The sequence below is a fragment of the Gekko japonicus genome, unplaced genomic scaffold (genome assembly GCF_001447785.1).
Source record: "Gekko japonicus isolate JY-2015 unplaced genomic scaffold, Gekko_japonicus_V1.1 scaffold5250, whole genome shotgun sequence".
Taxonomy (NCBI): domain Eukaryota; kingdom Metazoa; phylum Chordata; class Lepidosauria; order Squamata; family Gekkonidae; genus Gekko; species Gekko japonicus.
The window spans coordinates 39,209-51,445 of record NW_015173299.1 but is presented as its reverse complement, the minus strand read 5'-3'; the positions used below and the strand labels follow the sequence as shown (position 1 = coordinate 51,445).

The 12,237-nt window shown below is 48.9% G+C and overlaps 1 protein-coding gene across 1 annotated transcript in view; it reads left to right on the top strand.

Moving 5' to 3' along the window:
• Positions 1–1,023: 1,023 nt before the first annotated feature.
• LOC107120201 (KN motif and ankyrin repeat domain-containing protein 3-like) overlaps positions 1,024–12,237 on the top strand; it is a gene marked incomplete at its 3' end in the record, with an annotated part of 42,880 nt that continues 31,666 nt past the window's right edge. Inside the window, exon 1 of the mRNA XM_015422847.1 lies at positions 1,024–1,103. The remainder of the gene's footprint in view (positions 1,104–12,237) is intronic.

The window sequence follows — 12,237 nt, the reverse complement described above, 5'->3', positions numbered from 1 at the left end:
CCGAGTAACCCCCCCCCCCCCCGCCCGTAAATCCATGCAGAAGGTACCATAAAGCCCCTTGATCAAAGGAAGCGAAAGCGGCAGGCAGTGTGGTAAAAAAGGTAAAGGTTCCCTTGCTCGAAAGCCAGTCGAGTCCGACTCTAGGGTTGCGGTGCTCATCTCCGTTTCAAAGCCGAAGAGCCAGCGCTGTCCAAAGACATTTCCGTGGTCATGTGGCGGCATGACCAAGGTGCACAGAACGCTGTTCCCTTCCCACAGAAGCGGTACCTATTTATCTACTCTCAATTTCTTGCTTTCAAACTGCTAGGTTGGCAGGAGCTGGAACCAGAGACGGGAGCTCACTCCGTCATGCGGCACACTCGGGTCTTGAACTACTGACCTTCCACGGCCTGCAGTTCAGCGTCTTAACCACTTGAGCCACCGCAGCTCCTTAGGCAGTGTGGAGGCTACCACAAAATCCCATAAGCAAAGGAAGTGAAAGCCGCATGCAATGCAGAGGGGGATTTCTCGGTTCCAACGTGGGTTTTCCTAAAACAACAGAGGGCAAAGCCGATGCAGAACCAGCCAGGCTGAGTTCCCACAAGCTGCTGCTGCGCGCTGGCTCTTCCCTTTGCCCCGGTCCGTGTGTGTCAATTTCACACTAATAAGTGCTGCGCTGCTGCATTTGGCCCTGCAGCTTCGCCGGAATTTCCCGGCCTCTACTCAATCGGGCGAAGCTGCGGGGCAAAATGCAGCCGTGCAGCACTTATTAGTGTGAAATTGACACGATGGGGCAAAGGGAAGAGCCAGCCCGCCGCATCAGCTTGTGGGAACTCGGTCACTACTGAGTACCAAGGACGAATCCCCCTGGCCTTGAAATCGGATTCGGACCAGAGCTTTGGCCGGAGAGGGGGGGGGAGGAGCCCGCCCCCGGCCCTTCTCCGGACCTCCCTCCCCCCCTCCCTCCTGGCCGGGCTCCTCCCTCCCATTGTTAATTGGCCAGATGTTCGCAAGAGGAAAAACGCTTCGGCGCTCGCAAGAGGCGCGGCGCGGCTAGTCCGGAGCGACTCCGGAGCCGAGCGGAGGCGGAGATGCCGCGGCGCCAGGGGAGGTCGGAGCGGCAGGTAGGCTGCGGGGAGGGGCTGCAAGACGGAGTCGCGTCCCGTCTCTGCAGCCGCATTTTTGCAATTCCAAGGGAGGGGGAGTCAGAAGGGGAGGGGGATAAACCCCACCTGTGGTCCGTCCCCCCCCCCCGAGGTTCGTCTGAAGGCCCCGATCCTCTGCTTGCTGACTTGATAGCAACCCCCCCCCCAATAAACTTCGAGGCTTACTTCTGAGGAAGCCCTGCGTGGCTCGTGCTGCACAACTGCGACCCTCTGCGCACTTGGGAGCCAGTGTTCCCTCTGAGCTGAGTGAATGTGAGCCAGCTCACAGTTTTTTAGCCTCCGGCTGACACATCTGTGTCTTCGCTCAGGAAGGAGGGCTCCACGGCAAACTGATTTATGCAGCTGCCAAACTGCTCGCTCACAACTTTAATGCCAGTAGCTCTAAAGGCAGAGTTTTTGCTCACAGGACTCCACAGCGTAGAGCAGTGATGGCGAACCTTTTAGAGACCGAGTGCCCAAACTGCGACCCAAAACCCACTTATTTATCGCAAAGTGCCAACACGGCAATTTAACCTAAATACTGAGGTTTTACTTTAGATAGAAAAAACCACTCATACATTAATTTAAGATGATCCAAACAAAGTGAGGAAAGCAATCCGAAAGGCTTTCATTTACTTAAAATTATTTGGCAGAGAATTCGACACTTTAATGATGGTCTGGGCCTGGCTGGGGGGATGGCACGCGTGCCCACAGAGAGGGCTCTGAGTGCCACCTCTGGCACCCGTGCCATAGGTTTGCCACCACTGGCGTAGAGGGTGCATTGCTTGGGAGCAGGGGCGGATTAACCATGAAGCAGACTAAGCACATGCTTAGGGCACCAGGGCCAAAGGGGGCGCCACAAAGTTGGGAAAGGGGTGTACAGTCTTTCTCACAACTGAAACGTGTAAAAAAACCCAAATGTTATGCTTCAAGAAAGACCCAATATTAACAACTGAAGCAGACATTCTGAGAGGTGTCAATTTCGAGGATGTTATCAGTGATTTTGCGAAAATGAACTCTAGAAAAATTCCTTTCAGGTCATGAATATGAATATTGATACATTTAACTTGTGAAATATTGAAATAGATGTTGCATTGCATTTTTGTAGAACTTTATGTAGCCCAAGCTTGGCTTAGTTTGTACAGTATATTGTGTTATCCTATGAATACATATTTGTCTTGCTGCAACCTGCATTGTATACCTGGTCAGACAGGTCAACAGCTAAAATGGACTGGGGGTCCGTGTGGAAAGGTCAGTGCTTAGGGCACCAGAGAGCCTTAATCCGCCCCTGCTTGGGAGTAGACCCCTCTGAGCTCAGCGCAACTGACTTCTGAGTAAGCGCGCGCCTTCAAGCCGCGATCTTTAAGGCCCTTAGGTGGGGAGGAAAGCCGCACTGGATTGGCTCCGCGTCACTCCGAGCGCTCTCGGAGGACGGGAGCGCCCTGGGAGACGGGGCGATCCGAGAGTGTCTGTAGGATGCTCAACTCCTCCTCTGGGAGCTACCACCACCACCACCACCCCACGCAGACAGTTTCCTCCCCCTCTCTTTGCATTATCCCTCGCAGTTGACAACTTTTTGATCAAGACCCATAGGGTTGCCAACCTCCAGGTGGGACCTGGAGACTCCCTGGAATGACAGGTCATCTCCTGACCACAGAGATCAGTTTGCCTGGAGAAAAGGGACGCTTGGGAGGGTGGGCTCTGTGGCACCATACCCCGCTGAGGCCCCTCCCCTCCCCAGGCTCCACCCCCAAATCTCCAGGAGTTTCCCAACCTGGATCTGGCAACCCTTTGACTGTCGCTGTGCCTTTTAGTGCAGGAACAAGCAGGGGGTGGGGTTGAGTGCCACTCCAGTCGTCCTGGCAGCTGTTTAGAAGTCGGATTAAACCCACTCGAGGGCAAGAAAGCAGAACCGCGTCATTCTGCGTATAATAAGATTGGCATATGGGCGGAGCCTAGCTTAGGACAATGTCCATCTACTTGATTTAAGAATGGGGCCAGATCGCTCAGGAAAAAAAATAAAAAGTAGGGGCGCAAGTCAAAGCATGGTCAAAGCAATGGTATTCCCAGTAGTCATGTATGGCTGCGAGAGTTGGACTATAAGGAAGGCCGAGCGCCGAAGAATAGATTCTTTTGAACTATGGTGCTGGAGAAGACTCTTGAGAGTCCCTTGGACTGCAAGAACAACAAATCCGTCAATCCTAAAAGAAATCAACCCTGACTGTTCCCTGGAAGGCCAGATAATGAAACTGAAGCTCAAATACTTTGGCCACCAAATGAGAAGGGAGCACTCACTGGAAAAGACCCTGATGCTGGGAAAGATTGAAGGTCAAAGAAGACAGGAACGGCAAAGGATGAGATGGTTAGACAGTGTCATAGATGCAACGAACATGAAATTGAGCCAACTTCAGAGGACGGCGGAAGACAGGAGTGCTTGGTGTGATCTGGTCCATGGGGTCGCGAAGAGTCGGACTCGACTGTGCGACTGAACAACAACAAAGGGGCATATGCCGCATATAATTTTGATCTTTTGCATCTTACTTGTAAGTGCTCAACACAGGGTATCCTTTAACAGAAATTGTATTTTGTCTAGAGTCTGAATTTTATTTCCCAGATACTATGTTTTTATTTCTGTGAAATGCCAATAAAGGAATTGCTGTGTGTGGAGTGCCATTCCACCAAAAAAAACCCCACCACTCTATTCAGATCCGTAGCTACAGGGGGCATCTTGGGGCTAGGCCCCCCGACTTACTACCCGTGCCCCCTCAACTTCCCATCCAGACGGTTTTATTTTTCTCACGCACCACGGCCACGTCACGCCGTCGTCCTGCCCTGTCTGCCGGCAGTGTCCATAGGATCACGAAACCGCGGGGGAAATCGGGCAAAGCCACGGGTCAAAACGTGGCCACGTGGCTTCGAGTGGGAAATTGACCAATAGAAGCGGGGCAAAGGGAGGCGCGACCGCAGCGCAGCTCTTGTGTGAAATTGGTCCATGAACCTTGTGACTCCACCGCACACTCTTCTTTGGGGGGGGGTTGTCTAGACCATGGGAATGATTCCAAACACAGAGCTGGTGCCTGCTATTCCAGATCAAGTGATGTGGGTCGTCAGGGTTATTATGAGCTTAGGTCTGGGCAGTCTGCCATCACCTAGTGCAGCAGTTCCCAGCCTTTTTGGTATGGTGGCCCACAAGTCCAAATGGAACCCATCCAGTTCCCCTGGAGAAAATGGCTGCTTTGGAGGGTGGGCTCTATGGCACTGTACCCCACTGGGGTCCCTGTCCGCTCCAGGCTCCATCCCCAAATCCCCAGGAGTTTCCCAACCCGGATCTGGCAAACCGCCCCCCCTCCATCTCCCGCTGGTGGCCAGGAGGGGACCAGGCAGCCCAAAACTCTTTCCAGGGTCAGATCGTGGCCTCCAAATGACAAAAGAGAGCCGAGGAAGGGGCTTATTGGGCCACGTTTGGTTCCCAACCCACAGGTTGGGAAACATGGACCTAGTAAAATGAACCCTTTTTGTGCGCGGATTTGCTCAGAGCAGGGGGATCGGGGCCCAAACAGCACCCCCCCCCCAATCTCAAAATGCAATTCAGTGACGAAAAAGCTACATGTATTTATTAAGTACAAATTTAAAACATATATAAGGGCCCATTCACATCAAATATATAAATGACATAGCAATACACACGGGCTTTAAAAACCTGACCTGACGGGTTTCGGCCTGCATCGGCCTTCCTCAGAGGTCAAGCAATTGAGTGGCAAGATGGCTATATAACTATAATACAATCATGTAGACGCAATCAGAACGGATACAAAATATACATTCAATGTGGACCAGAAAACAAGTCGTTCCGGAATAAAACCACCAGGCACAGAATAAATATGCCAATGAGAGTGACGAGAGGCCAACCGTTTTGCCCAGGAGGGGTTTGCTCTTCAGGAGTCTTCAGGAACCCTCTGAAATGTGAGCAAGGGAGTTTTCCTTCCCACGGAGATAAGAGGATGGGGGGGGGAGGCTTTGCCAGAGTGCAAAATAACTTGCAAGAGTGCTGTTAAGAGAACTGGGGGCTGGTCCGGAAGACGGTAGGTTTGCCGAGAAAACGGTGCATCCCCACTAATGAATGTGCCTATGAGCATGAACAGAGGGTATAGTCTCTCACCACAGAGTGTGCACAAGCCATTATTCCATATCCGAAGTTAGGAGTCTGGGCTGCTAGCTCAGAGAAGAAGAGGAGATTGGATTTATACCCCGGCCTTCACAACCCAAAGGAGTCTCAGAGCGGCTTACAAACTCCTTCCCTTCCCCTCCCCCCAACAGACACCCTGGGAGCAATGTTCCCTCTAAGCTGTGGGATCTTGTGAGCAAAAATTCTACTCTGTGAGCTACTGGCATGAAATTTGTGAGCAAGCGATTTGGCTACTGCATAAATTAGTTGGCTCTAGAGTCATCCTTCCTGAGCGAAGACTAAAATCTGTGAGCTGGAGGCTGAAAAACTGTGAGCTAGCTCACACTAACTCAGCTTAGAGGAACACTGCCTGTGAGGTAGGCAGGGCTGAGAGAGTTCTTTCGAAGACTGCTCTACAGAGAACAGCTCTGACAGAACTATGGCTTGCCCAAGATCATCCAGGAGCTGCAAGTGGAGGAGTGGGGAATCCAACTTATTGTAACAGGGAGCCAGTTTGGTGTCGTGGTTAGGAGCACGGACTCTAATCTGGGAGGACCGGGTTTGATTCCCCTCTCCTCCACATGCAGCTGCTGGTGTGACCTTGGGTCAGTCAAAAGTTCTCTCAGAGCTCTTCCCTCAAGAGCAGTTCTCGGGAGAGCTCTGTCCACCCCACCTCCCTCACAGGGCACCTGTTGTGCGGAGGGGAAGGGAAAGGAGTTTGTAAGCCGCTCTCAGAGACTCCAAGTGAAAGGCGGGGTATAAATCCAATCTCTTCTTCTTGTTCTATTTCTGCCCTTTAAACTTCTGCCTGTTAATTTTATTGCGAAACCTGAAGTTCTAGCATAAGGGGGGGGGGAGGAATTCTTTCCCCCCATACCAGCAGGGGTCATTTCCTGGAGGAGCGCACAGGAGCGGAGTTCCGGCAGGAAAGAGCCCCGGGGGCGGGCACATGGAACAAGCCCCACCCCCTGCTCCCAGCAGCCCTCAGTCAGAGCAAGAAGCAGCCAGGTAAGTTGCAGAGCCCCCCCCCCGGCCCCCTGGTCCAAAACAACCCAGTGGCACCTTTAAGACCAGGTTTTATTCAGGTACAAGCTCTCCCTCTTCTGCGAGTACAGATTTGCACGTCCCCCCCCCCTCAATATCTAGCAATCCAAAACAGTCCAGTGGAGCCTGAGCGGTGGGTGTTGCCTTCTGACACACCTCTGGTGATGTCAGGGGGTGTGGCCTATGCAAATGAGTTATGCTAATGAGTTGTGCTAATGAGCTCCTGCACCTCTTTTTCTATGAAATGACCCCTGCATACCAGTATCAGCTTATAAATCTCTTTCAGGTCCCCTACCCCTTCATCATCTTTTTTCTAAACTGAGATTTCTCCCCCCCCCCCGTGCTGCTTAAGCCTTTCCCTTGGTGGCAAACGCTTCAAACTCTGGACTGTTCGACTGCTGATGGACTTGCTCCGTAAAGTTTTCTAAACCACCAGATACTGTGGCCTGCACATTTTGCGGCAGGGAAGGCCACAGAGCAGCTGGATGAAAATGAGTCAGGGACGTGATTGGTTGTGGAACCAAAGGAACTTGATGAACTTTGACCACATCTTCTGTAACAGCATCCCTCATTGTCTACACATTTGGTTGTTTCTCTCTCTTCTTCGTCTTGAACCAATTTGTCTTCAGTAGCTTGAGAGAGAGAGAGAGAGAGATTTTCACATCAGCGACCATTACTCAGAGCCAATGCTCCCTCTAAGGTGTGGAGTCTTGTGAGCAAAAATTCTACTTCGTGAGCTGCTGGCATTAAAGTTGTGAGCGAGCGATTTGGCTGCTGCATAAATCAGTTTGCTCTGGAGCCCTCCTTCCTGAGCTAAGGCAGAAATGGCTGAGCCAGAGGCTAAAAAGCTGTGAGGTAGCTCAGCCAGTATGGTGTCGTAGTTAAGTGTGCGGACTCTAATCTGGGAGAACCGGGTTTGATTCCCCACTCCTCCACTTGCACCTGCTGGATGATCTTGGGCAAGCCATTGTTCAGGCACAGCTGTTCTAGAAAAAGAGCAGTTTCTCTCAGAGCTCTCTCAGCCCCACTTACCTCACAGGGTGTCTGTTGTAGGAAGGGAAAGGTGTTTGTAAGCCACTCTGAGACTCCTTTGGGTAGTGAAGAGCAGGGTATAAATCCAATCTCTTCTTCTTCTAACTCATCTTAGAGGGAACACAGCTCAGATTTTTATCTTCCTCTCAGACCTATTTGCATGCATAGCAACCAATGCTTCCTCTAAGCTGTGGAGTCTTGTGAGCAAAAATTCTACTTTGTGATCTACTGGCATTAAAGCTGGGAGCGAGCAGTTTGGCTGCTGCATTAGTTAGTTTGCTCTGGAGCCCTCCTTCCTAAGCTAAGGCAAAAACGTGTGAGCTGGAGGCTCGAGAACTGTGAGCTGACTCACACTAACTCAGCGCAGAGGGAACACTGACCGCAACCAACCTTCTGTTCTTAACAGGCGTCTGGCTAACAGACCAGCTGAATGCACTACAGCTGATTGGAACTGAGAGACAAGGGAAGGTGTGGCCAGCCAAAGGCCCTGGAGGGCTGAGAGTGATTGGAAGTGGAGCTCTTAAGGTAGGGATAAAACATTGGCAAACTGGAAAGCAAGTTGTGGTAAAACCAACCCATCTTTGCTCAGATTTCCCACCCCCCAAAAAAGGAAAAGAACCTCATGTCTATATTGGGCCCTACATGTAGCTTTTGACTATTGATGCAGGCTGCCTCCCATGTTATTTTCACAACAACCCTGCTAAGGCGACCCCGATGAGTCTCACACATTATGTTCCCTTCATCCATGTCTATAAAAGAGCCAGTTTGGTGCGGCAGTTAAGTGCGCGGACTCTAATCTGGGAGAACCGGGTTTGATTCCCCACTCCTCCACTTGCAGCTGCTGGATGACCTTGGGCAAGCCATAGTTCTGTCAGAGCTGTCCTTGAAATTGTGCGGTTTCTGTCAGAACTCTCTCAACCCCACCTCCCTCACAGGGTGTCTCTTGTGGGAAGGGGAAGGGGAAGGAGTTTGTAAGCCGCTCTGAGACTCCTCTGGGTAGTGAAGGGCGGGGTATAAATCCAATGTCTTCTCTTCTTCTTCAATACAGAGTGACACTTCTGTCTGTGTTTCTGCTGATTGGTGGGTGTTTCGCTGGTTGGATATATTTCTTTATTTCATATTTTTTTCTTCTTCTTCAATACAGAGTGACACTTCTGTCTGTGTTTCTGCTGATTGGTGGGTGTTTCGCTGGTTGGATATATTTCTTTCTTTCTTTTATATTTTGTGTGTGTGTTTGTGTGCGTGTTTGCATGCCTGGAAGTCATGGCGACTTCTGGCGACCCCTAATGGGAACTTGGATGTTTTTCGGACAGGTGGCTTGATAGCCTGCCTCTGCATCCCAAGGCCTGGTGTTTCTTGGAGGCCTCCCTTCCAATCACTTCCCAAAGTCGGCCTTGCTTAGCTTCCAAGATATGGCTTGCTTGAACTATCCAGGTCAGGGCCCTGGTTGGATATATTTGTAAAGGTTATTTTCTGAGTTTCTTTCTGATAAGAAGAGAAGAGCCCTGCAGGGTCAGACCAGTGGTCCATCTAGTCCAGCATCCTGTTCCACACAGAGGTCCACCAGATGCTCTGGAGGGCCAGTAAATAGGACACAGAGGCTGAGGCCTTCCCTTGATGCTGCCTCATAACCGGGGGTCATTTCCTGCGGGAGCGCACAGGAGTGGAGCTCCGGCAGTAAAGAGCCCAGGGGGTGGGCACATGCAACAATTTGGGGTACAAGGCCACAGAGTCCACCCTCCAAAGCATCCATTTCCTCCAGGGGAACTGATCTCTGTAGTCTGGAGATGAGCTGTAAACCCAGGCGACCTCCAGGTGCCACCTGAAGGATGGTACCCCTATTTGTAGAAGGTGGGTTTTTAGAAATAGTCTTATCCCCCCCCTCGCAGTTGTTCCTCTGAGGTACCCGGTGCTGCCCAGCAGACCGGATACAATTGCCTTGGCAAACCTCCGCTATCCTTTCTGCCTTCTCGTTCGAAAAGGAAACAGAGATTTCCCGTCAGCCTTGGAAGTCCCCCAGTCCCTGAGGCTGATAAATTGGGATTTGTTATCCTTCTCTCCCAGTGTCCTGGAAAGCAAAAGGAAAGGGGGGGGTTGTTGGAACAAGTTCGTCTAAGATAAGTCTATCAGTGCTGCCATCACTCTAGGCCTCCGTTTCTCGTGATGTCCGCGATGCCATCAGATTGGCATCAGAACATGGTCGCTCACGATACTGAGCCCAGATTGTCCGATAGCCCTCGCTTAAGTAATTAAAAAAGGATGTCTAAAAGGAAAAGATGCTGATTAGGATAAGGTTTGCGGGAGCAAAGGGTCTTGCTCGGTTCCAGCCAGAATGTCAGAACCCACAGCCAACAACGAAGTACACGCATTCAGGAACGGTTATACTTTTATTGCAGAGCTATAGATGCAGTAACACAGGCACTGTTAAGAATGGCCACAGCCAGTAGAGCATAATAGGATATAGGGTATTCGTATGTACCCCTCCACAGTACTGGCCAATTAGGCGGCCTCCCGCATGCGGGCTAAGGCTCAGAGACCGTTAGGTAGCTGAAGCTGAGAACGAACACTCTCCCATGGCACCTAATGAAATCCCAGACACTACAACACCCTCCTGCACATCTGTATAGATAAGAGTTTCGGCGCACAGCAGAAAAAGCACAGAAAGGAATGCGATAGCAATTAATCTGAAAGGAAAGCAATAGCAATTACCCAGAGACAGACCAACCTCCCCAACTTTCATGGCAGCATAGCTGACACAGAGTGGAGGAGAACTTCTGAATTTTTAAAGCAATTTCTAATTTGCCAAATGGTTCACAATTTATCACTATTTAACTTCGCTTACTGATCTAAGTGGACGATGGTTAGAGATGTAAAATTTCCGGAAATTTTGAAGCTCGGAAAACAGAAAGTCATTCTGTTACTTTAGGAACATAACATATGACTCTGGACATTTTTACTTGGCATGAAATTATCACAACTAGCATATTAAAAATATAGTGTATCCAAACAATTATTACAAACAGAATACCCACCCACATGCAAAAACAAAACTGAAACCTTTCTTGTGACAATAGCACCTCCTAAAGGAAGAAATGCCTCTTGTTCTTGCATCGGAGAGTTCAATTTGTAACCTAGGACTTGCTTGTCCTCAGTGCACAGAAATTAGATCAATCTGATACCATACATATTTTTTAGAAATGATTTGGGAAATATTTGAACACCTTGTCTTAAAATAATTTATTAATCATGTTAAAATAAAATGTTCCATAATAATAAAAAAAATTCTTTTCTTTTTTCAATTTTTCCAATTTTTCGGAAAAGAACAAAAAAGGCTTCAGGAAAAAACCCGTTTCCCCCCCCAAAAAAAAGTTTTCCAGCTTTTCCAAGGCATTCACATCTCTAGTGGAGAGTCACACGCTCACAGGGAGAGAGTCAACAGAAAGCCTGAACTGCAGACGCTTCTAACATTCAGTTGAATTTACCCCTAGTCTTTGGAGGGCCACATGACGTGGTCTTGTTTCCAAAGTGGCGCCAATGCTTTTGAGAATCCTCTGGCATTTTGTTTTAGGGTGCTTGTTTTTTAAATCTGGATGATGGGTTGGATTCTGCAGATGGGTTCCACCAGCAGTGGTGGAGGAAAGCAATGCTCCCTCTAAGCTGTGGAGTCTTGTGGGCAAAAATTCTACTTTGCGAGCTTACTGGCATTAAATCTCTGCGTGCACAACACCCTGTTTGGGAGTGGGGGCCATGGCTCGGGGGGCAATTGTTGGTGGAAAGCACCATCAAGTTGCAGCTGATTTATGGCATTTTCTTTTCTTTTTTTAAAAGAATTTTAAAAAATTTATATATATAATGAACAAAACAAACATACATAAATACACAGATCAGGGAATCCATTTACATCATACTTTAATCTTATTAATGACCTCATACATTATCCAAGTCTATTCTTTTTTCATGTATATCTCTTGCTTACAGTTAAGTACATAATTATTTTTTCCTTCTATTTTGGTTGTATGTCCTTAAAGTTTAAGTATTATACTCTTCTATCCATTTATAAAATCTTGACCATGTATCTTCAAAGCTTCCTTTGTTATAGTCTCTCAAAGTTACTGTTAGATTGTCCATCTCTTCTGTTTCCAATATTTTGTTTATAGTTTCTTCCTTTGAAGGGACTTCATTTTTTCTCCAATACTTAGCGCACAATATTCTTGCTGTTGTCACTACATAGACAATAAGATAAAGGTCTTGCTTTTTATAATTCTCTGTTATTATATTCAATAAAAACAGTTCTGGTGTATAAGGTACAGTACTTTTTAACATTTTTTGTAACATTTCAAGGCAAGAAATGTTCAAAGGTGGTTTGCTATTGCCTGCCTCTGCGTCACAACGCTTGACTTCCTTGGTGGTCTCTCATCCAAGTACAAACCAGGGCTGACCCTGCTAAGCTTCCAAGATCTGATGAGATCAGGCTAGGCTGGGCTATCCAGGCCCTGGGCACCATCAGCAGTCGCCCTTATTAATTCATCAGAAAAGGTATATTGCCGCCTCTCCAGAGAACCTTCTTGGAGCGGCTCGCCAAGTAAAACAGGATAAAATCACAACACAGTACAGCACAGCTAAATGTTAACAAAATGTTACAGACCCGGCCATGGCATTAAAAACACAAACATTCCGTGGCCCGAGACAAGTCTCACGAAAACCGTTCTCAGGCAAGAAGCAGACTGTCAAGAATAACTGTTGAAAGATAAACACACAGAGGAAAAGCCTCCGGCGAACAGAAAGACTTTGGCCTGGCACCTACAAGAGAGTCGGGAAGGGTTCCTGGTGAGCCTCAAGGGGGAGGGTATTCCACAGTCGAGGTGCCACGAC